The sequence below is a fragment of the Lucilia cuprina genome, chromosome 5, assembly GCF_022045245.1.
Source record: "Lucilia cuprina isolate Lc7/37 chromosome 5, ASM2204524v1, whole genome shotgun sequence".
Classification (NCBI taxonomy): domain Eukaryota; kingdom Metazoa; phylum Arthropoda; class Insecta; order Diptera; family Calliphoridae; genus Lucilia; species Lucilia cuprina.
The window spans coordinates 1,764,453-1,790,607 of NC_060953.1; the positions used below are offsets into that span (position 1 = coordinate 1,764,453).

At 26.4% G+C, this 26,155-nt stretch overlaps 2 protein-coding genes across 2 annotated transcripts in view; both read right to left on the minus strand.

Annotated features, from left to right (window-relative positions):
- Window positions 1-14,629, minus strand: part of LOC111675212 (galanin-like G-protein coupled receptor npr-9) — a 24,264-nt gene extending 9,635 nt beyond the window's left edge. Inside the window, exon 1 of the mRNA XM_046951714.1 lies at window positions 14,222-14,629. The gene's annotated coding sequence lies outside the window, so the exon portion shown is untranslated. The remainder of the gene's footprint in view (window positions 1-14,221) is intronic.
- LOC111682683 (rho-related BTB domain-containing protein 2) overlaps window positions 1-26,155 on the minus strand; it is a 62,982-nt gene that overhangs the window by 1,532 nt on the left and 35,295 nt on the right. Inside the window, exon 13 of the transcript XR_006940998.1 lies at window positions 22,819-22,912. The gene's annotated coding sequence lies outside the window, so the exon portion shown is untranslated. The remainder of the gene's footprint in view (window positions 1-22,818; window positions 22,913-26,155) is intronic.

Here is a 26,155-nt window from a genome sequence, read left to right on the forward strand (position 1 = left end):
CTAGTCTATAGTCTAGTCTATAGTCTAGTCTATAGTCTAGTCTATAGTCTAGTCTATAGTCTAGTCTATAGTCTAGTCTATAGTCTAGTCTATAGTGTAGACTATAGTTGAGTCTATAGTCTAGTCTATAGTGTAGACTATAGTTGAGTCTATAGGCTAGTCTATAGTCTAGTCTATAGCATAGTCTATAGTCTAGTCTATATTCTAGTCTATAGTGTAGACGATAGTTGAGTCTATAGGCTAGTCTATAGTTGAGTCTATAGTCTAGTCTATACTCTTGTCTACAGTCTAGTCTATAGTCTAATCTATATTATAATCTTGCCTTGTCAATAGTCTACTCTATAGTCTAGTCATGTCAATAGTCTGAAGTCTAGTATATATTTTTATATATAGTCTGGTCTATAGAATATAGTTTTGTTATAGTTTCTCTAGCCTAGTATATAGTTAATTCTAGTCTATAGGCTAACCCATATTTTAGTCTAAATATTAAATTTTTTTCTGATATATCAAATATTTTTGCTAATTAACAAAAAACAAAATCACTATATTTTTTATAAAAATTTAATTTAAATGACACAAAAAAGAGTTTTATTTTCAGTTATATCCTTTTAGTTTTTTTTAATACCAAAAATAAATTAAACAATAGCTGTCACTACAAAATCTAAAACTATTTTAGAATTTTATGACGTTAGTCCACTACGTAAAACAGTAACATATGTAGGTATGTATGTTTGTAAATATAACCAGACAAACAAAAATTCCAATAGCTGTCAAAAGATGATATTATTATGGAATTTTTTATATTATTTAAAAGTTCTCATAATTTTACTAACCACTATATTAAGAAATAAATAGAGGCTTGGATTATAAATCTCATACAATTTAAAAAAATGTTATAACTTAGCTGAAAAAGAAACTTAATTAAATTAAATTTGCTTAAATTCTATATATAACACTTTCTTAATTAATTCTACCTCAAAAAAAAAGGGAACTCTTAAATGTAAAAACAAGATATTTTCCTAAACCACATTAACCACAACATTTATATTACAAATTAAAGTGCAATTTTTTTACTTGCATTTCTTAAATAACCTTTAATATCTAATTATTTTACAACAAACCCCTAAAAGTTTTCAATTCAATAAAAAATATAATTAACTAATTAAACTATGTACACAAACTCCCATAAAAAATCACATTAAATGTAATTGAGTTGAAATATTATGAGCCAACAGTTTCAAATAAAATCTATAAATTTTATTTTATAACATACACAGACAATAAATACAAAATTAGAATTTTATAGTATAGGAGAAGAGTGGATTTAACAAACACACACATACATATATTAGAATTTTCTAAGGAATAATCAATCCTCTTGTATGCAAAATATCCTTTAAGCCTACAAAAACTTCCTGGTGGCAAGAGTATACTATTCTCTTAATACAATATATAAATAGATTTATTTACGAAGGTTACTGCAAACAGTTTTAGATATGAAGAAGGAAAAGAAGAATGACATTTGATCTACACCATTTCTATATAAAATTTTTGATTTTTAAGAAATTAACAATTTTATTTTTAGATCTGTCTTAAATACCCATCATAATTTGTCTAAAGAGTAGAAAATTGCCTTTTTTGGGGCATTATTAGATTCTTAAACGATCTAGCCATGTACGTCTCTCCTTCTATATGTCTGTCTTCTTTACATCCGTCCGTCCGTCTATCTGTCCGTCTTTCCATTCTTCTGTCTGTCCGTCTGTCTGTCTATCCGTCTGTCCATCCGTCTGTCCATCCGCCTGTCCGTTTAAATCACAATATTGTTTGAATGGAAAGAGCTAACGACTTGAAATTTTCCACAAATATTATCCATTATTACATATTCTAAAACATTATTAGATTTTTGACAATTCTGAATGTCTGTCTGTATAAACCACTATAGCACATAAACGCAATATTATAAAAACACGTTAGCAACTAAAAGGTGGAAGCTAAAATCCTGTAATTTTCCATATATATTTAATATTTACGCAGTTTGTTTGTTGAAATTTCCAATTTCCAATAATTATTTCTACAACAATAAAAAATTTCATATTTATTTTTCAAAAATTTCTAAACAACAATTGGCAACGGTGTAAATCTTATGTATATTATCCAAGCCTCCTAAATATATTTATAAAATAGCCTTGTTGTTACTCTGTGTGGGTAATTAGTTGTAATCAGATTACTTTGTGTGTTTAAAACACATAATTACCCCTAAAGATATACAATCCAATAAAGACGACGACTTTATACTAGAGTAACTGAGGTACTTTTATTAAGTATTACAATTAATACTTGTTATAAATTTAACAACAGCAACAACAACAAGAACAAACATGAATGGACATGAACGAATGAATTATATTGTATAAGATTAAGAAAAATTTTAATTTCACAATTAAATTAACAACCAACAGAATAATTTATGTCTATAAGAAGAAGTGGGTTGTGGTGGTGGTAATGGTGTTATATTATTAAATGTAGTCGTCATTTGCTGTCTGAACACAAAAACATATTTGATTAACATACAAATATATTTATGTGTATTTTGAATATAATTTGTAATACAACCCAGCAAACAAGCCATATAAAAGGATTGAAAGACAACAGATTTAATAATAAATTGTATAAAAAAATGTTGTAATTTTTTTAAGAAATTTGTTGGGAAAATCAGTTTCTTGTTGATGGTAGCATGCTAGTATATTAAACGGATTTAAACTTAAATATCAAAAAAAATTTTAAGTTACAAACTGTTTGCTATGTCTTTTAATGGTTGATTATTGTCATGTTGATTTGAAAATTTTCATCAACAACTATTATTATTAAGTCCTAAAAAATTATATCTATGTGGTTATTGAGGTTTTGAAAATGTTATTGTTGTGTGAGCACAAACGACAATATACACAAGCAGTTTTGGTCGGAAATATAATTGCTTGCATTTTCATCAAACAAATGAAAATAAATATAATTTCATTTAGATTTTAATTTAATTTCTAAATTTAATTGTATAGTATTAGAGTTTGCAACAACTGTTGAATCCGTTTACAATGTAAATTTTTAATTTCTAATGTAATTATGTCTCTATTTAAAATTCAAACACGTATAATTATAGATGAATTTATTTTAAATACTAAATAATAGTTATTTTCAAGTATATTATAGCTGTCAAACAGAAGTTGGTTGAAAACATTATAAGGGTAGTAACTAAAAACTATATCTTATTTTAATATTATTATTTACATAGAAATATAGTTAATTAAGGCTTAAACTTGTATTCAGACTGTTTACTTTGCCTACCACAGGTTAACTAGTGAGTAGTCAATTACACATTTTATTAGATTTTAATAAAAGGTATTACTTAGGGACACCACAAGTTATCCAGCGTGTAATCAATTACAATATTTTTTAGAGTTTCAGTTAGGGTACTACACTAGTAGCAATGTATAGGATTTTTTTTATTTTTAGAGATACTTTACCGGCCCCTAGTAAACTACATAGTAGATAGTTGCCTTTTTCACTATTTCTAAACTGTTTGATTGGAATAAATTTTAACAATTGGAGATTTTACTTCTCTGGAGATTTTACTTCTCTGATTTGGTTAATCCAAACCTTATTGTCTCCTAGAAATCTTTAAAACAAAATTTAGAATATTTGCTTTGATAAATGTTATAAACCCCACTAATCTTCATTATTTTTATAAATAATTGCATATATCACATTTGCCACAAACTATTGAAAAGTTAAAGTTAATACCAGTTTAGTTTAAAATCAAATTTATTTTTATTTGGACAACAAAATGATTTTCTCACACACTATACTTTTATGAAAGGCTGTCATTACATATCCATAAATTTAGTTTAAATTTATGTTGTTAAATTAGATTATAAAATACCCCGTACTTTAGCGATTATTGGCAAATGTGTAGGGATTTTGATCAAATGTAATAACACTCAGTTAAATACCACATGCATATACATAATAATACCAATAATAGCTATAGAGTATGGGTATGGAGTCAATGGTCAAATTTAACTGATGTTAATTTAATACATGTTACAAAGTCGTTCATGTGTATTTTACATACATGAAAATGTACATACACAACAAAATGAGTTAACCAAGTGACCAAACTGTCAAAATGTATTTTAAATTTAAAATTTATTTAAAAGTAAATATTCGCGAATATTCTCCTTTTAATTCTATATATCGAAAACTGCTTTGGTTACAAATTTTTTACAAAGATACTTATTTTCGTAATACATATTTTGACTATTGGTTGCATCTGCATACACTCAACTATTATAAACCAAAGTTTTATTTTACTGCTAGTATGTGTGTGTGTGTGTCTATGCGGATTCTATATGTTGTGTATGTATGTATGTATATTTAATGTCCGTTCACACATTTGGCAAATGTTTACAATTTAATTAGACCACAGTGGCATGTTATGACACTTAGTAATGGTATGTATTTTCGATAATTATATTACAAAATACATGATGTAAATAGATGTTATGTTTTTGCTAATAATAACAGGATATTCTAAAAACATGTAGAGAGAAATAAAAATTTGTCAAGAAAAAAAAAATGTTGTTATAAACAATGTGACAAATTTGTTCAATATTTATTAGATTCACAATTTGTGTTATTACTTTTGTAAAATAATCTTTAGCTAGAACTCCATTGTTTGAAGGGAACGGAAATTTCATGTTTATCATTGTAATATTTAATTATAAAATTTTGTACAGAAATTTATTCGATAGCTTTGGTTTTCTATAGAAAGTTTTCAGAATATATCGCTATTTTATGTTCCTAAAATATATTTATCAATAACAATACTTTATATTATCAACAACATTGATTTATTTATAACTTAAATTTTACACAATAAATCGATAATTTTTTTTTTTTTAATTTTATAAAGAAACTTTCAATGATCTTTCATATCAATAGAAAATTTAACAAAAAAATATCTAATAATAAAACTTTTTCTTTTTTTTATATCAAATTTATCAGAAAACTTTTTAAACTTAAATATTCTATGGAAAATTTTTCGATAACTTAAATTTTCTTTCGAAAAATTTACCACAACTTTTTCTTTTATAAAAATTGTATCTATAACAAACATATTAATAGAAAATTAAAAAAAATATTCATAACTTAGATTTTCTAAAAATGTATAAATTTTCCATAAAACTTTTTCTATTTTATATCGAATTTATCGAAAACATTAGTTTGTATTGAAATTTTTTCGATAACATTATTTTTAACATGTGTCGATACATTAACACATACATTTTCTATTGAAAATTTATCGATAACTTTATTTTTCAACGGAAATTTGTTGATAAGTTTATTTTTTCAAAGAAAATTTGTTGATAACCTAAATTTTCTACAGAAAATTTTCTGATAACTTAAATGTTGTATAGAAAATGTTTCGATAATAAAAATATTTTATAAAAATTGTTTTGATATCTTCATTTTCTAACTGAATATTTTTCGACAAATTAATTGCTTTTATAGAAAAATGTTCGACAACTAAGGCTTTCTATGGAAAATTAATTAAACAAATAATTTTTTGTATTAAATTTATCGATAACCTAATTTTTCTATATAAAATATTTCGATAACATAAATTATTTATAAAAAAAATTTTCCGTAACGTAAATGTCTCGATAATTTCATTTTCCAATAGAAAATTGTTCGACAAATTTAATTTTTTTATAGAAAAATTTTCGATAACTAAAACATTATATAGAAAATTTAAAATAACGAATATTTACAACAAAAATGTATCAAAAACTCAAATGTTTTAATAAATATATATAATAAATCGTTATTTTAAATTGTCTATTTAAAAATTATCAATAACTTTTATTTTTATAAAGAACATTTTCAACTATTTAAATTTTCTGTAAGAAATTTAACGATTTTCTTTATTTTTAAAACACTGTGCCTTCCCCAAAAATAATACTCATAAATTTCTGTCTTTTATTACATTAAATTTACCATAAATTTTGAAAAAAAAATGCTAACATATTTAAGACTTCAATAGAAATGTTTAACAAGCAAAACTAGAAAATTCAATCATAAACAATTGTTTAATTTGAATACAATACATATACCATACGTAAAGCAATCCAAAAGCAATAAAATCTATAATCTATAGCAAAAATGGTATTGAACCATAAAAGCATTGGACAACAATATCAATGATTTTTATTTAATTATAGTAAAGTAATTAAATACAATATTATTAATAACAATTCGTATGAAACAAAAAGGTTCTTTGTAGTTGTTTTTCATATCTGCATTGATAATAATATTGCGGATTATTGTCGAAAGCCCTTGAAAGTATGCAATAAAACAAGTGCAAGCAAACAATATTAACATACACACCGCAGTAACCAGCATTAAGGCTCCTGGTATATGACAAAATGGAATTTTCGGTTTTATTATCATTTGTGCGAAACAAAAAGTTGTTTACAATTTTCTATATGTAAATATAGACAGACAATGTAATACTTCATTTAGCCCTGCCTCAAACGTTAACCAAAAAAGAAAGAAAAATTAAAAAAATATTATGACTATAAAACACTAACATTTCAGCACAATCTACTGCAGGAGTAACAACTAGAGAGAGAGAGAAGAGTGAGAGAGAAGTTATTATAAGGGAAAGGAGATAATATGTAGTATATGTATATCACATATATCGGCATACGCATAATTGTGGCATACTTAATGGCTGATACTAAACAATTGTTATTATCTGTTAAAAACAACCTCTAAGCGAACCCAACCATGCCATCAACCACATGTGATTGTTTGGTTAATAATGGCTAAAAACGAGCAACAACAAATAAACAAAACAGACTAAAAATACTATTACCAAAACAATAATAACAAAAGAAGGCTTTTGACCTTAAATAAGAGAGCGTAGAGTAAATAAAAACCACAATACACATAAATGCCATATAGTTTCATATATAAATAGTACTTCCGAATATATATATATATATACACACACACACAGTTTTGTTTACAAATAGATAGCAAAACAAAGAATAAACACTTGATTTCAAAAATATTAAAGTTTTGCTCTAAAACTAAACACATACAAAAAAAAAATAAATAGATTAATTTGTGTAAACAAAGGTCAACTGATGAGTAAATGACCTTAACCGGAAATTATATAATAAAAAATTGAGTTTCTGTAATTTGTAATAATAGCCCTCATATACCTCGTACAATTTTATCCAACTATATGTAGAAAAACTAATTAATCCCCTAATGTCAAGCAATTAGTATGAAAATTTTGTATTCTATTCAATAGTTGCAGTGTGTCACTAAAAGCAATCTTGTTATAGAAAAAAACTTTTGTTTTAATTATCAGCAAACTGTGTTGTAAAAACTCTCAACAATGAGGCGTTTAATGGCTAAGACCATAAATAAAACATACCACTGCTAAGGTCTCTAACATACAATACATTTTGTCATATAAAAATTAGATTTATTTATTTAATTTTTTCTTGTTTTTTTTTTTTGTTATCCTTTAATTAGATGTGTATAAAAATACGCTACATAAAGTGCAAGATAATATAAGAAACATTTTCTCTTTTTTTATATAAAATGTAATTAAAAGAAAAATATTGAAAAGGTGACAATTTAAACAGATATGATTTATTTTATTTTTATTTTATTTATTTAGTCTATGGAATTACTCCTTACAGACAAACAATTTAATTATTACAAAACATACTTAAAATAAGTAGAATTAATACAATATGAGAGTAAATTTCGCTTAATAATTTTAGTACTCGAGGATGTATCAATAATGTTGTACAGCTCATTAAAATTTAGACACATACGACGAAACGAATCAGCATTAGCAAAATTTTGTTGAAAATATTGAATTGATAACGGCTGATAGTAACGAGTTGGACGTTGAGGAACATTAAAAAATAAGTTGTTTAAAAGAAATTCCGAAGTGATATTGTCATTTATCAGATTGATAAGAAATAAAACATTCAGCATTGTACGGCGGCTTTTTAAAGTTGGTAGATTAAGTTGCAGTAACCTAGTACTGAATGGAGGAAGATGGATAGCAGGATTAGGATAAGAATTCCGTAAAACGAATAACATAAATTGTTTTTGAACAGACTCAATACGTTCACTATGAACATTATAAAATGGATCCCAGACAATTGATGCATACTCGATTATAGGTCTCACAAGCGTTATATATAAATGTTTCGATATAGATGAATCGGAAAATTCTCTTGACCATCGTTTAATAAAACCAAGTACACCACGGGCTTTATTTGTGCACATATTTATATGTTCAACAAAAGATAATTTCGTGTCAATGTAACTGATGTAATTGTAAAAATGTAAGAGTGAGGGAAAGCTAATTAAAAACTGGAACTAAAATAGAACTAAGCTAGAGATGAACTAGAACTGAACCAGAACTGAACCAGAACTGAACTAGAACTGAACCAGAACTGAACCAGAACTGAACTAGAACTGAACCAGAACTGAACCAGAACTGAACTAGAACTGAACTAGAACTGAACTAGAACTGAACTAGAACTGAACTAGAACTGAACTAGAACTGAACTAGAACTGAACTAGAACTGAACTAGAACTGAACTAGAACTGAACTAGAACTGAACTAGAACTGAACTAGAACTGAACTAGAACTGAACTAGAACTGAACTAGAACTGAACTAGAACTGAACTGGAACTGAACTTCTAGTTCAGTTAACTAGAATTGAACTAGAACTTAACTAGAACTAGAACTGAACTAAAATTAAACTAGATAAGGAACTAATAATTGATAATATCGGAAAAATGTCAATAGATTTTAATTTCTTGAAAAATGTTTTAACAAACTTTATATTCGTTCTTGGCTCCATAAAATTTAAAAGTTATATTTCAGTTTATATGTTTATTGTTATTGTAAAAATTGTTAATATTATATTTCGTTGCTTTTTAATGTTTTCTCTCTAAATGTGTCTGAACCATGAATAATAGTTTGAAGCACATTCCTACCACTGACACGTAGTGCAAGTCAATTTCCGCTTGAATCACTTTGTCATCATGTAAAAAAAATCATATACAGTAAAACATCGAACCAGTTACACAAAGAAATTCGAGCACACATCCACTTTCGTTTACGTATTTCTCATAAATATTCTATATATAAAACGTACTATTCTAACAGAAACATTAAGTGCTTAGAATAACGTTCATCCACTGCAGAAAAATAGAAATAATAAAATAGAAAAAGAATATTTTTACACAAAAGAACTGTATTGGATTATGAGTAAGTGTGAAAAAGTGGTTTTATTTTTGAAAAGAAAAAAATGGAAAAAATAATGTGTTTTCTTTTATGCAGCAAACATCTGATATATAATTTGAACTTAGAAATCATGATTTTTTTGTATAGAATTAATCTTTAACCCAAATATTACAAACAGCAGGAGGTCAATAAATGCATGAAATGTTAAATAATAAAAAAGTTTAACCCCTGGTAAAAAATTAATAAAAGGGCTTATGTATTAATATTAATAGAGTTTGAATCCTATTTTAAAAATATACAATATTTTTTTTCCTTCAATAGGATAATATTTTAATACCTGTAGTGCAGAATTTATTACTTTTATTTAATGACGATTGTTATCATTTATAAATACAAATTGTAGAAAAAATCAACTGCTGATTATTTCCGTTTTATTATTTGTAAGCATTTTTACATTTTTGCTATTTTCTTTGTAGTCCTTCTTTAATAATGAGATTTAGTTTTTTTTTATTTTTTTTTTTAGTTGATCATTAATCATAGTCACACAGCCATGTAATACAACATTAAAAAATTGCAACAAAAAAAAATATAGAAAAAATTAGAAACAATTTCTTATATTGGATATGGGCTACAAACTTAAGTTGGGTATTTTAAGTTAAGTAGACTGTTTGTGAATGGAAATGCAACAACCTTTGAAGTAGACTAGGCGTATACTTAATAATATTAAGTATACACCTGATTTATTTATACTTCAAAGGAATTGTTTTTTCATGTGCTTTTTCTTTCGTAATTATATGTTTTTTTTTTAAAGTAGTGCTGAATGATCGACTGTAGTTTACCAATTTATTCCTACCTTGTTGTTTTTTGTAATACAACGGCTGATTGTTAAACATGACTAATTGATGTTCCGATATAAAATGAAACAAGAAAAAAGTTCAAATACAAACCGCCTGAAGACAAGACAAAGGAAAAACTTTATCCATAAAAACACTTATCAAAAATAGTAAAATAAAACAGTATGGTTGGTAGGGTTTTCCATAAGTTTTTAGTTCAAAGCGAAAAGCCTTAATAGCCAAAATTTTTTATAAAAAATTCTTTTTAAGTTCTAGTTCAGTTCTAGTTCAGTTCTAGTTCAGTTCTAGTTCAGTTCTAGTTCAGTTCTAGTTCAGTTCTAGTTCAGTTCTAGTTCAGTTCTAGTTCAGTTCTAGTTCAGTTCTAGTTCAGTTCTAGTTCAGTTCTAGTTCAGTTCTAGTTCAGTTCTAGTTCAGTTCTAGTTCAGTTCTAGTTCAGTTCTAGTTCAGTTCTAGTTCAGTTCTAGTTCACTTCTAGTTTACTTCTAGTTCAGTTCTAATTCAGTTCTATAGTTCTAGTTAGTTCTAGTTCAGTTCTAGTTCATTTATGTAGAGACATTTTATAATATTTACCAAACAATCAATAAACCTAAAATAACACAAATATTCCTATAAAGCTCTGAGTGTATAATAAAAAAACAAAACAAAGTGTGGCAACTGAAAAGGGTAACTTGCATTGGCATACGATACTGGTATTTAATGTGAAATTGACTGCCACAAATGCAACATAAAGTTGCACATTGGTATGTACAACACACGCCACACAAATGCCATACCATTTTCTTGTTTCAATTTTTTGTTTATGAAGAAAAATGTTGTTTTTTTTAAATTTATAGTATACTAGCAATAAATTATGAAATATTTTTAAGCATCAATATTAAATCTAGTGTGTTCTTAATACAGTTGAATTATGAATTTATAAATGCGAAAAAAAATCTGTTTAGTGTAGACTAAACTATAAGAAATTATAGTTTATGGTACATGTATACAAATTGTACATTAATAATTTAGTCATTACTCAGAAAAAAAAACTGAATTTATATTGGTGGAGTAAAAAACATAACTATATGGGGAATACGATAAGAAAAAATTAAAAATGATGTAAAAAATCTATTAAATTAAATTTAAAATAAAAAGTTTCATAGATGTTAAAAAGAAAGTCATACAATTCTTTGTTAATTTTTTATTTGAATTATGGAATGACCCATATTTGTGTTAATGCATTTAGTAGCAATGTCCTCCTCATCTGTTTCGGATATAACATTTACATTTCAACAGACTGTTGTACGTATGTTTCAGCATTTTTTTTGCTGTGAATGTTGAACGTTCGTGTTGCAAAAAGGGAATGAAATACACCTCAATTTGTTGTGCTTAATAGTTTATGTGAAAATCTTGTTTTATTTGTTTCCTTTTTTCGTCTTGTATTATACATCTTAGGTTTTGTGAACTTTATGGTTGCATGTACATTTGGATTTGTGTGCATGTATGTAAGTGTACATGCATACATATGTTTCTAGCTATGCGTTTACATGTGCATATAGTTTTGGTACATTTAAAAAGGAATATTTTAGAACTATTTACAAAGATAAATTGAATTTTGTGCAAATTTAAAAAATATTAAAATAAAAATTGTATAACACACATTTAAAGAGCAACAATGTAAAGTTTAGATTGATATTTATAAATGACTTACAAAAAAGGTACAGAACAAAGAGAGACTATCATACAATTGTTGAAATAGTATTAAGTAAATATTCTAACATTAATTAAAAATCTTACTAAAAACAGATTTATACATTTGTAAATTGTTAATTCATAATCTGATTATATGCAATCAAGTTGTAGAAGCTGTTGTACGAAAAGTCTCAACAATTTATCATGCATCACAAGGATTATTTAATAAGTAGAGTTTAAGCAAAATTATGTTATACAAATTGTATTAAAATTCCATTAGTGTGTTAGCAAAGAGAAGTGGAGTTTTTACCGATTTATTTTAAATTTTCTTATAGTGAAGACTATAGATTGATTCTTAGCCTATACTATAGTTAAGACAGTCAAGACTATAGGCTGATCTACCGTCAATGCTATAGACAATATTTAGATCATCCTGTTAAGAATATACACTGATATATAGCCAAGAGTATAGACTGATCTATAGCCAGGACAATAGACTGATGTATAGCCAATACTATAGACCGATCTGTAGCAAAGTTTATAGACTAATATATCTTCCTGACTAAAGCAACTTTTCGGTTAAATTTTAATTTTCTATGGTGAAGACAGTGGACTGATCTATAGTGAAGACTGTAGACTGATCTATAGTTAATACAGTCAAGATCTATCAATACTATATACTGTTATATAGCCAAGACTATAGACTGATCTATAGCCAAGTCAATATAATGGTCTAAAGCCAAGACTATAAACCTATCTATTGAAAAGTTTAAATACTAATGTAAAATCATGTCTATAAAATGATCATTTTTTCAAACTATACACTGATCTATAGACAAGACTATATACTATAGATTTATATATAGTATGATCTAATTTATAGTCAAAACTATTAGCTGTTTATAGTCAAGACTATAGGATAATGAAATTCTTTACCTGTGAAGCATTAAAAGCATTCCATAACTACGACAAGTATTTTAGGTGAAATTTAAATACCTTTTGATTTTTTTAATTTGACGAAGAAATATTATAAATGTTTCCAATTTTTAATTAATTATCAGATGTCTTTTAGTTTCGGGTTTTAGGTTATCACGCAAAAAAACTGAATTTTTGAAGGGTAAAAGTTGAACCTAGTTTCGAAAAGGGAGTTTAAGGTAATCATTCAAAAAAGCAAAACTTTAAAAGGATAATTTAATCTTCCAGTTTCGCTTAAAAAAACTTTTGGGGTTTCTTTCGAAAAATCGGATTTAGGAAAAAAATAAAAATTATCACATTTATGCCAGAAACCTAAAATTTTAAGAAAAAAAGTTGCATATTAGTTGTTTTGATTTATATACAACATACCAGCAAAAATAAAACGAAATACTTCCAAAAGAATAACATTTATCACCACTTCAAAAGTAACACTAAATAAATTTGTTTACCTTCTGTGAAAGTGATGTTTATTGACTTCCAAAGAAGCGAAAAGAATACAATTGTGTACTAATTTTTTAAATTAAACCCATTTTATTTTAGAGTTTATTGATAAATGCTTGTAATTTATTTATTTATGCTAATATTGTTTTAGTCAAATTAGTTGTATTCCATACCACTACGATTTCACTTCCTAATAACTTCCAACAAAGAACATAAAAATTACTTCTTGAGAATGACTTTAGATGTAGTGAATAAAATAAAAAGAACATCCCTCTTATGATAAGTCTATTTTACAATCATTACTTCTACAGGTCTTTTTCAGTACTTTCATCAATTTAAATTCTACTTCTTTGGAAGTTCTTTAGAAGTTCTTTTTTGATGGGATGTTGTCTCTTCACAAATTTGTATTTTAAATTTAAGTCCATGTTTTTAAATTTAAATTTGATTTTTAATTTTATTCTTCTAAAAACTTTCAAAACTTATCCTAACACTTAACACTTTTATTTTATAAAATAAAAAACACAAATCTGTTTGAATAGATTATCCTTAAGAAATAACATCTATAGGAGAGAAACACAGATATATTTTATTTTCAAATTAATGGATTTTGTTTTTTATAAAAAAAAAAACTCAACAACACAAGTGAAAAAGTACTGAAAATAATTTTTACAGATTTTTGCTATTGTACGTTCAATTTCATGCAACACATGACATTGTTTTGCAGTACGTGATGTGTTTGTTAGTTAAAAGGAAACTTATATATTTTTCATTTGTTTTTTTTTAACATTTTGTTGCTTTTTTTATTTTTTGCTGTGTCACAGAAGTAAATGGTGTCACAGAAAAAATAAATAGAAAAACAGTTTCAACACACAATTACACAAATAAATAACACTTAAATAAAATTAATAATAATTTAATTTTTATAAACTGCAATTACCTTGCCTATACTTTTTTTAAACTTTTAAACTAATTTCAAACTATTAGAATTTTTATTTTTTTTTAATTTTTATTTTTATTAATAATTTAAATATTTTTTCTTGTAGTTCCTTTTAATAAACGCTGTGCACGTTTCGATGTTTTTTTGTCAACTATTTAATGTTTTGCCGGCGAAATTGCGTTTTGTTGTGTTCTATGCGACGTGTGTGTCGTCTGGCTTCTTTTGCATTTGCAAGTTGCATGAACTTTTCCATACATTTCCAATATCAAACAAAACAAATCGTAATGAAAAAATACATGTTGCTTTTGCCAGTGTTAAAATATTTGTTGTGCAAAAACAACACACAACTAACCACACAGACGTATACAACATAATGAAAATCTTTCCAATACTGTTAAAATCATAACAGTACACTGTTATTAAGTAACAGAGTAAAAGCTTTAAACGTCTGTAAATTAAATAGAAAAACTACAATTTCCTCTTCCCCTTTGACTTTAGCAACAATCAGATATCCAGTCAAATACTTAAGTAAACTTTAATTAGCTTCATAAAAATCTCTCGGGGAATTAATGTTAAAGGCAAGAAATCTTTTCAGTTTTTTAACTTTTACTTCCTTTAATACATATTATGTAAAGAACATAATAAAAAAATCCTTGCATGTGGTAAGTAACTATTTAACGTTGCCATGTGTCGTCATAGCGGCTGAAACATTTTAACTTGTAATTACTGGCGGCAACTTAAGCATCAAGTACTCAAGAGTATTTAACCAATTAACATTCTTTCGCTGCTTTTAACTTTTTCGAATTTGGGTTAAACATACCGACTGATAGGCAACACGGCTGCCTAGTGTTGACACTCTAGGAGAATTACAAGAAATGGAAATGAAATGTTTTTTAAAAACCGAAAATGTCATAAAAAATTAATAAATGAAAAAAATCTCATTATGAAAATTACATTTTTATGACAGCGAAAAGATTGATTTTTATTTTTGCAATTTTGAAATGTAAGACAAGTGTCAGAATAGTGCAGTAATTGTATTTTTTAAAAAGGAAACGGTACACAAATAAAAAAAAAATAAATTTGTTACATAGTTGGAGAAAGAGAATTTTATTCTTGTTTTTTAGTTCAATATTAAAAATCTAGAAAGGTCCCCTTTCAAAAATTTCTGGGATCTTTATGTTTAATTTTATATTTTCAGGTTCAATATTACGGAATATTCAAAAGTTATTTTTTAAGGGGAGGAAAGTGCTAAAATTTCACTTTTAAAGAGTTAATGAGTAACTCAGGACTCCACATGCTTAATTTCATTTTTCTAGAATCAATATTATAAAAAATACAAAAGTACCTTTTGAAGAACGAAAAGGTACCAAAAAATACCCCGGACTCTATCATGTTTCAAGATTGCTTAATCATGTTTCAAGATTGAATATTTTGGAAAATTTAATAAGAACCTTTTGAAAAACGAAAAGTTTATTTCTATAGATTGCCATTTACTGCGGTTCAATTTTATAGAAAATTCAAAAAGTACCATTCCAAGGAGGAAAAAGTACCAAAGTCCAATTTTAAAGAACTGCGGGCACGACATGCCTAATTTCATGTTGCTAGAAACAATTTTACAGAAAACTAAAATGTTCCCTTTTATAGATTATAATTTACTGCGGGCTCTACATGCTTAATTTTATGTTTTCAGGTACAATTTTATAAAAAACTCAAAAAGTATTAGTCCAAGAAGGAAAAAGTATCAAAAATCCCTTTTTATAGATAATCTTTTACTTTGGGCTCAACATGCTTGATTACATGTTTTTGATAAATTTTATAAAAAAAAACTCAAAAAGTAACTCCAGTGGGAAAATGTACCAAAAGTGTCTTTTTATAGATTCTCATTTATTGTGGGCTCTAGTCTAGTCTATAGTCTAGTCTATAGTCTAGTCTATAGTCTAGTCTATAGTCTAGTCTATAGTCTAGTCTATAGTCTAGTCTATAGTCTAGTCTATAGTCTAGTCTATAGTCTAGTCTATAGTCTAGTCTATAGTCTAGTCTATAGTCTAGGCTATAGTCTAGTCTATAGTCTAGTCTATAGTCTAGTCTATAGTCTAGGCTATAGTCTAGTTAAAGTCTAGTCTTAGACTATAGACTAGTCTAGTCTATAGTCTTTGGATTATACTCTAGTATATAGTCTATTATATAGTCTAGTATTTAGTTTAACTTATAGTTTGGTGTAGAGGGCATTCCGGTAACAAAAATGAAAGTCTTTTCTCCAAATTCCAAATGTCTAGAAAAAATGTTTACTGCTCACATTTGGTTGATAAAAACGTCGTCACTAATCTAATGATTTTGAATTCTTTTTACAGACAAAATAAACATAAAAATAGTTTTAGCCAATTAATTTCCACCCACATATTTCCCCCAAAATGCAGGGCACTTATAAGATTCGTGTTAACCAGAGGCTAGTTTAAAAAAAAGTGGCACTCCCACTTGTTCTGAATAATTGTGGTCATAAAATTTTTGACATACAGCTGTCAATCAATTGCAATCATTGGCAGTGTGAGATAAAAACGAAAAACACTGGTATTTTTATATGTCGAAATAATTCACGCGTTTTTTTATACAATCGTAAAAGAAAACATTTGGGGGTGTAAAAATGTACAAAAGAAAATATTTTTTAACTTATTTGTGGAAAATTAACAAAGAAACGAAAAATGCAATGAGGTAATTAAATTGTAAAATCAGGGTCATACTAGCAGGGGAGATTTCTTTTTAGCAAAAACTAGGTATTTTCACCCATAATATTCAGAACTACATACTGTTGCCTTCATTTTTCAACTTGATATATATATATTGACAAACATCAATTTGGTTTTTCTTTTCTAAAACATTTTTAAAAAATTTAAAAACTTTAAATTTTTACATTGTAACATAAATTGGTGCGATCTTTGTTATATTTGCAATAAAAAAATAATTGTTTACGTTGAAATTTGTTTACGGGCGCATATGTACGTATGATGTATGCTATATTGACTGACATGATAACAGTGAGAAATAAATAAAAATTACATTTAGCAGAAAAGTTTATTTTAAGGACATTTCAAGATCCTCTTATTACAAATCCATATTGTTTCTAAATCGATCAGTCGTCATGGCGTTGAACCAATGTGACGTTGTGCCACTTTTAACACACACAGTACCAGCTCCATTCACATGTTCACATGCATAAATAAATTTATACAATCAAACAGTAACAAAATATCTATTTGATGTATTATTCACTCTCGAACTATCACACATTTTGTCGTTATTCAAACCACCACCCATCAACAATTGCATAAAAGACGACAAACACAAATGATTGTTCATTTCATGATTTATTTGTATTGGTGGTAGTAAGAACACTTTATATGGATTTTATATCCGTATCCATAGTAATAATGTAACATTGTGTTGCAACAAAACCACTTGCCTTATCCCTCTAAAAATGAAATTGTATTTCATCTGTTAATTTATGCGCCGCAGCAGCTGCCGTTGCAAACCGCCATCATCACTATATATTTCGTTTTAACTCGAATTGTTGTCGAATTCGTTTCAATTAACTTTTCGCGTGTATTCTTCTATTGTTTATTAAATTTTGTGTGTAAAAGCAAGTGTGTATTTTACAACTCTTTTTTTTTTTTTTTTTTTTGTTTTTATGTCCCAGCAGTATCCCAACGTATCCCTGAGGATTCAGAGTCCGAGACTTCACCTATATTTTAAGGCTGAGGTAGCATAAAGTAACGTACATCCTTCTCTTTCACATATATGTCTTTGTCAATGGAATGTTGTAACGTTGACGCATTGTACGCCTGCTTACGATTACAGGATGACAACACGTGACTCACGAGTAAATCAACACAGTAACATTTATCTTTTTATTTTTCAATGTTTTGGTCCGAGGGGACAATATGTGCTATTGTGGAAAATATTTCCTCCCTCTGCTTAAGTAAAACTTAAGCTTTGAGAGCACAGATGTTCCATTACCACATCCTATCAATCACCCGTGGAGGCGCAGAAAGTTTTCTTATAGAAAATTTTTAAATTTTCCAAAAATCTTTTCTATTTTATAACATTTTTTTTTAATTTCTTTTTAGAAAATTCTCTAAAAATTTAAAATATTTTTGTCCAACAATTTTTCTTTTATACAAAATTTTCTAAAAATTTCTCCTTAATACAAAATTTTATAAAATTTCTCTTTTAACAGAAAATTTTATTAAAATGTATATTTTTTTAATTTCTATTTTTATAGAAAATTGCAAAAATGTCTCTTGTATTCAAAATTTTCAAAAATTTCTCTTTTTGTATAAAACTTTCACTTTTTATAAAAAAAAATCTAAAAATGTGTTTTTTATAGAAAATTTTCTAAAATTTTTCTTTTTATAGAGAATTTACGAAAACGTCTTCTTTTATATAGAATTTTCAAAATGTCTATTTTTTAAGATTTTTTTCTAAAAATGATTCATTTAAAGAGAATTATAGAAAATGACTCCTTTATAGAAAATATTTGAAAAATTTTTCTGTTTTATAGAAAATGTTCGAAATTTTCTTTTTTTTATAAAAAAAAACTTTTATAGAAAAACCTTTCAAATTCGCCATTTTTATAAGAAAAAGATGAATAAAAGTGAATTAGGGATCAATTTTAAACTTCAGGGTAATTATTTACGTATTGTACATATGTATAGACGTCTATATTTATTATTTACAATCGTAGTCTAGTGAAAACACGTAAAATTTGTTTGCATGTATTTTGTCGATATTTGTTTTTTATAGTTTTGTAATAAAAAATGTCTGCAAGCTATGAAAATTTTTGTTAATATTTTTGTTTTTTACATTTTTTCCCAATTTACTTTCTGTTCTTCATCATCATTCACATTTCTGATAATCAAAAACAATTTCAAGAGCAAACTGACAGTATGAGAGTTGAGTGGTAGAAAGTGTTTGCATACGTCAGTCATAAATAAGTTGTCGAATTTGAAGATTCATTTTTGCAATTTTTTTTATCATTTTTGTAATACATCATCATAGCCAGCAGCAGCAAGCAGTCTTGCCATCAATCGCATTAAATACAAGACACATGCCCTGTTGGTATTTAGAAGAGTTTATGAATGTTGATGAAGATGATGTGATAGATTTATTAAACAACAAGAAATATTGCATATATTAATAACTTGACTTGTAGTTGTGTTCTTTTCTTTTCAAAATCTATGAAATATTTATGAAAACCTATTTAGAATTAAATTATTAACTTTTATTTATTTTTTTGGCTACATCCTTTTTATTTTAAAAAAGACCTTGAATTCGAATTTTTTGTAACTATTTCCATTTTCATCATTTTATTAACTGTAGAAATGGCTTTATTAAGTTACACATTTTTTCTCTTGCCAAATTTAACAAATTGTTTTTTTTTGTATATTTTTTGTTTGGCAATTGTTCAAGCAAAAAAAAGGGATAGAAAAACAGACAAAAACTTTGCAGACTTTAAATAACCTAACGAATTAGAATAATAATTTTTTAGAAGTTTAATACAGACCCAGTTTATGAACAAAATAGTGTGGTAAAACAAAAATTAAAAAGTAAAATAAATTGTTTAATTTTTACAAAATTTACTTAAAGACAAATTCATTACTTCAATGTGTAATGTGTTCTATAAGAGAGAAATTTTCTAAATTTAAATTTTTTTATAAAAAAATATTTAGAAAATTTTCAAAATATTTTTTTAAAGACAAAAAATTTTTGAAAATGTTTAAAAAAAATAATTTATTATTTTTTTTTAATTCTCTATAAAGAGAAAAATTGTAGAAAAATAATAAATAGAGCAACTTACGAAGATTTACTATAAAAAAAGAGACATTTTCAGTGGTACTTTTTTAAAAAGATCGATTTTTTCGAAAATTTTTATAAAAAAAAGTTTTTTAAAAATTACATTTTCGAAAATGTTTATAACAAAGTAGAATATTAAAAAATAAATAAATAAATAAATAAATAAATAAATAAATAAATAAATAAATAAATAAATAGGGGGTTTTGAAATTTTATACAAAAACAAACATTTTATAAAAATTTTTTATTAAAAGAGATATTTTAAGAAAAATTTTAAGAAAAATTTCCTGGAAATTAACAAACTTTGCAAAAACAATGTTTCACTCTGCTGTTACTAGCACTCTACTAACTTTCAAATCACATATAACTGTTGCTTCAGTACTCAGCTTTATTTACTTCTCTGTGTTGTAAGTACTTAGTTGCAAGTATCTTCAAAATACCAAAGACCTTTTAATAAATCCTGTCTGTTGAAGCATTAAATTAAGTTTAAAAGTTTTCTCAAACTCCACCTCCAGCTGTATATAATACTTGGCCATAGACAACATTTCACCTAAAGTCATGTGTTTAGAGTATGAACAAGATTATGTGACAGTCAAGAGGTTGTATGTATAAAAGAACATTTGTTAGTTTGAGAAAATGTATCTAATGTTCAGAGGTCGCTATACAACATTCTAAAGTAGCTGTGTGTGTGTATCTTTAAGAGTGTGTACATTTTCTTCTGCTGTTTGTGTAGTTGTGTTTGGTTTATAGCCAACAGGTAATTGCAGTGTATTTCAATAACAAATTATTTCATAATGTCAAAACAAACTTCAGTGTGGTCGTATTATAAACATAATTTTGTAATTATGTATACATTGCTTTGATTTGGAATATTTATAATTAAATTATGGACAAAGCTTTATTAAATTATAAGTAAATATTAAAGATTTCTTAAATAAATTTAATTATAAGTAAAATTTGTTTAACTTTTAAAAATTCCATAAACAAATTCCATGTTTAATACCTAATGTCTTTTTTTCTTTATAGAAAACATTCTTATGCAAATAAAATTTTAACAAAAAACATGAATCATTTTTAAACAAGAAAAATTATTTGTCTAGTATCTCTTTCCCCCTTTTTTTAAGTGACCCTAGTAATATTTCTTTCCTTTTTTGTTGTCTTCTAATTAACAATTACTTTCTTAAGAATTTATACGAAGGAATTTTTTAATATTACCTTGTGAGAAAAAGAGGAAAGGAGAAACAAATTACCCATTTTATGTGTAGCCAGGAGATTTTTCCCCTTTAAGAAAGAGTAGGAATGTTAGAAACAATAAAAATGGCTTAAGAATTTACAACTCAATTGCTGGAAAATTTTTTAACCATTAGAAACGTTCTCGTTTTTTTTCTCATTATTAATGTATAAATATTTAGGAAAACGGGTCATTATGAATGTCGATAAAAGAGTCAGGAGTATTGTTTTTAAAATTTTGTTTATAAAGGTATTGGTTTGTTGGTTAACACTTTCTCCGGGATTTACAAGCTTAATTTTATGTCACTTGGTTTAATATTATAGAAAATCAAAAGGTACCTTTTAAAGAACAAAAAAGTACCAAAAAGTCCCTTTTTATAGATTCTCACTTAATACGGACTCCACATATTTAATTTCATGTTTTTAGACAATAACAACAACACGTTGCTTTACTCGTAAAGTGATGTTTATGCTCTGCTTTGTTTTTATAAACAAGCGATTGCAATAACAAAATTTAAAATATGATTATGTATTCTGTTGTTGTTTATTTAGAATTTCTGTCATAAATAAACAAAATCTAAACTTTTGAAGAAACCTTCAGAGGTTGTCATGCATTTGCTTATATCTCCGATATTTATAGGCGATTTTTCTGATTATAAATAGCGTTCTTCCCGATAGCATGTCTAATTATTGAGAATTATTGAGGATTCGTATCTCGCATATATCTGAAGTCTTCAGACAGACAAACGACTGACGAACATGACTAAATCGACTTCGCTATTTATAAGGATTCAGAATATAAATACTTTATAGGGTAGGAAAATGATGTTGTGGAAATTTCAAATGAAATGACAAACTTATATATACCCTTTCACGTCCCCACGGGGCATGTTTCCTTGATCTTGGTGTATCCGGGGTAAAGGAGGGACTTCTAATCTGCCTGGACAATAAACTGATAATGTCAATGGTATCCTCGATCTTAGACAAGGGGTCGAACGAAAGCGCCTCATAATCTGGTACATTTGGGGTGGCTATTTACCCGCCAGACTTTGGTCAGGTTGTTAAGGTTCTTTCGGGAACCACTTAGTAGCTGTGGTTTAAGCACAATTTCGAGGGTGCGGAGTGCTTGGTTAAATGATTGATACATGTTAATTTGTTAAATTTGTCGACGATTTTCCTTTACTCTGAACTTGCTATAAAGAGCTTGTTTTAAGATAATTTTTCATAAAAAGAAAAATTTTAAATTTAAACAGACGGAACCAACTAGAATGTGTTAAAGTCTATTAATGACCCTAAGAATATACAGTTCATAGATTTTAGTGGGTCTATATAACAAATACTTCGATGTGTTACAAATGGAAAAACAAAATTAATCCCATATTTTATAATTACAAAATTATAATTTCTATTTCAAATTTTCTATAGAAATTGTAGTTAACTAGTGGTTAGGAAATAATCATTGTATGAATATTAAAAAATTAAAAAATTAAATTAAATAAATAGATTAAAATATGACTTACCTTTTTAAGAAATTCCCATAAATTGAAACTGCTGAACTAATAAACTATGATGTGATAAATTTTCTGGAGAAATCTGCACAGTGAATATAATTCTCTGGAAAAAATAAAAAAAAATCTTCAGTAAAAAATAAATAGATAAACAAAAATATAATGGAGGAAGAAAAACTACTTCAACTCTAGAAAAAGGAGCCGTTAAAAACGACATGAAAATGTTAGGAAAGACAAAAAAATAAAATAAATAAATTTCTGTGAAAGGTTGCTGTCATTGTAAAATACAAATATTTGTGTTTAAACAAGACCACAAAACTGGTTGGTTGGTATGACAAATTTATTTTAAGAACCACAGGTGGTATAAGTAATATATTTTTATTATGTTTATGAAATATCATGTATACGCCTATGGGCTGTTTAAAATTTTAAAAAAAGTAAAACAATTCATATGTTTAGAATCAATCAGATTGAAATATAAATTGATATATTTATAGAAGAGAAATTAAGCTTTCACAATAAAAGTTATTGAGTCATATGCCGCATAAATTATAGAGAGTCAAAGTTCAAAACAAGAATGTAATTAAAAAACATATATTGTGCAACAAAAGAAAAGCATTTTAATTAAAAGGAAAACTTTGCTAAAATAGTAGTTTAATGATTTCCTTTAAATAAGCTTCCTTTTTTAAACTTTAAATATTTCAATACAAATTCCATTTATATTTAATAACTGTTTCTTTTTATTTCCTTTCACTTTTCAAACTCTCGGCATAAATAAAAGTCATGTGGTGAGGAAAATAATTTTAATAAAAGTTTTTCTTAAAGACGCAACAAAATTTCTATTTTTGTAAAAAGTTTTTAGACATAAAAATGGCAACATTTTTTCAACAATATAAATGAATGTGTGTGAAAAGTTTCAGCTATTTTTGGCAAATAAATAGAAATATTGTTTTTTATGTACATATGTATATTTCTCTGAATAAGGTGGAGAATGACGAGTAGATTGAATCTCTGTAACTGACATACTGTTTGAACATGAAAAAGTTGTTCATGTTGTCTGTGAATTTTACATGTGACATTTTTGACTCAAAAAAAATCACTGCAATAAAAGTTGTGTTAGGCATATTTTGATTAAGGTGAAATAAACACAAGAAAGGTAAAGTTTTGTAACTTAACAAAAAAATGCTTTCAAAAAATGCTTTCACAAATCCAACCCTACTTTAAACTTTGTTATGTGACATTTGGTAAAAAAAAATAAACATGGGGTTAAATTTATCAAAGATGCACAAAGTGTATCAGTTTATTTAGGTTAAAATGGAACATACAAAGTGCAACAAACATTATTAGATTCAACACATGAAGCATGACAATGTATTTAAATGCATTTATACTGTTATTGAAACTAAAGAAAACAGAAAAACTAGGGAGAAGTTAGATGAAACTTTAAATACTCATGTGATGACAAGTATAAACAAATTACATATTAACTCACTACAACAGAAGTACGTGGCTCAAAAGTTTCACAAAAGAAAGGGTTTAAAATAAAGCTCTTTCTTTAAAATACAAATTAAAAATTATTAAAATAACTGTTTCATGCATGAAAAACAGAAGCTGTACGTAGCTTAATATAATTCATTATTTTAAACTTTTACTGTAGCGTTTTACTCCCTCGTTCTTAAACTACTTCCTAACCACTGTTCTACTATAAAGTAAACAGTAGCATTTCTTTTATTATTTATTGGCAGTTAGTGGTTCACTACATGTATTATTCGTTATCACCTTTTCAATATAAACTTTTAAATTTGCCATCACAACTTTGTTTCTTTTTTCTTGGTATTCTCTGTGCACAGTGTTTATGTTTATGTGTTGGTGTAATGTTTAAGTGTGAAATTTGCTAAAAGTTTAAACTATAAATAACAATTTTAAAAAATAATAACAACTACAAGTGTATATTTATTTATAAGTATTATTTATTATGGTTCAATGTAAAATGTACATATAAACAGTGAGGAGTAACAATTTAAGTACACACATCAAATTTTTAAACAATATAAAACTCAAACTTAACTAAAACTGAACACGAACTGAACTAGAACTGAACTATAACTGAATTAGAACTGAATTAGAACTGAACTAGAACTGAACTAGAACTGAACTAGAACTGAACTAGAACTGAACTAGAACTGAACTAGAACTGAACTAGAACTGAACTAGAACTGAACTAGAACTGAACTAGAACTGAACTAGAACTGAACTAGAACTGAACTAGAACTGAACTAGAACTGAACTAGAACTCAACTAGAACTGAACTAGAACTGAACTAGAACTGAACTAGGATTGAACTAGAACTGAACTAGAGATAAACTAGAACTGTACTACAACTGAACTAAAACTCAACTAAAACTCAACTAGAACTCAACTAGAAATCAACCAGAACTCAACTAGAACTGAACTAGAACTGAACTAGAACTGAACTATAACTGAACTAGAACTGAACTATAACTGAACTAGAACTGAACTAGAACTGAACTAGAACTAAACTAGAACTGAACTAGAACTAAACTAAACTAGAACTGAACTTCAACTGAAATTATTAAAATTAATTTAAGGTTTAAATTTCTATCAGTGTTATTAAAAAAATAAACATTCTTAACATAAATACATATAATTACGTAGGCATTTAAGAAAAATAAATATCATGTCTAAAACAATTCTTACAATTTACATATATTTTAGTATGAGATTGCACAAAATGTGTTTTACAAGAAAAATAAAAATGACACAAAAACTTTATTTGTACCAGTACAAAAAAATATGTAAATTAAAAATTTAAAAAAACGTCAAAAGAAAAAAATAAACAAATAAATAAATATTTGTTATTTACAACACCATTTTTCTAACGAAACCTCTCTACTCTAAATTAAAGTAAAGTAATGCAAAACCTTTGCTACTGCTTTGATTTTTCCTAAACCGTAAAAGTGTTAAGCAATTTGTGAGCAAAAATTTTGTGTTAAATTTATTATCTTGATATAATCTTTTGTACTCATAATAAATGTTGTTGGCAAATAAAAGCGTATACAATACAAGGGGAAATATTTCACAAATATTCTTATTTCTAAAGCGAAATAATACTATAATTTTTGAAGCATAACCTTTATATTGACTTTTTTCTCCCTATTCAAAGGTTACGAACCTGTAAAAACATGACCCCATTTCCGTTTTTGCGAAACAGAAAACTGAAAATTCATGCACATATGTATGTTTAATGCAATTTGTTTAAATATACAGACATACAACATACATTTGAGACTTCTATTCTCACATACTTATTAAAAAAATAAATAATAAA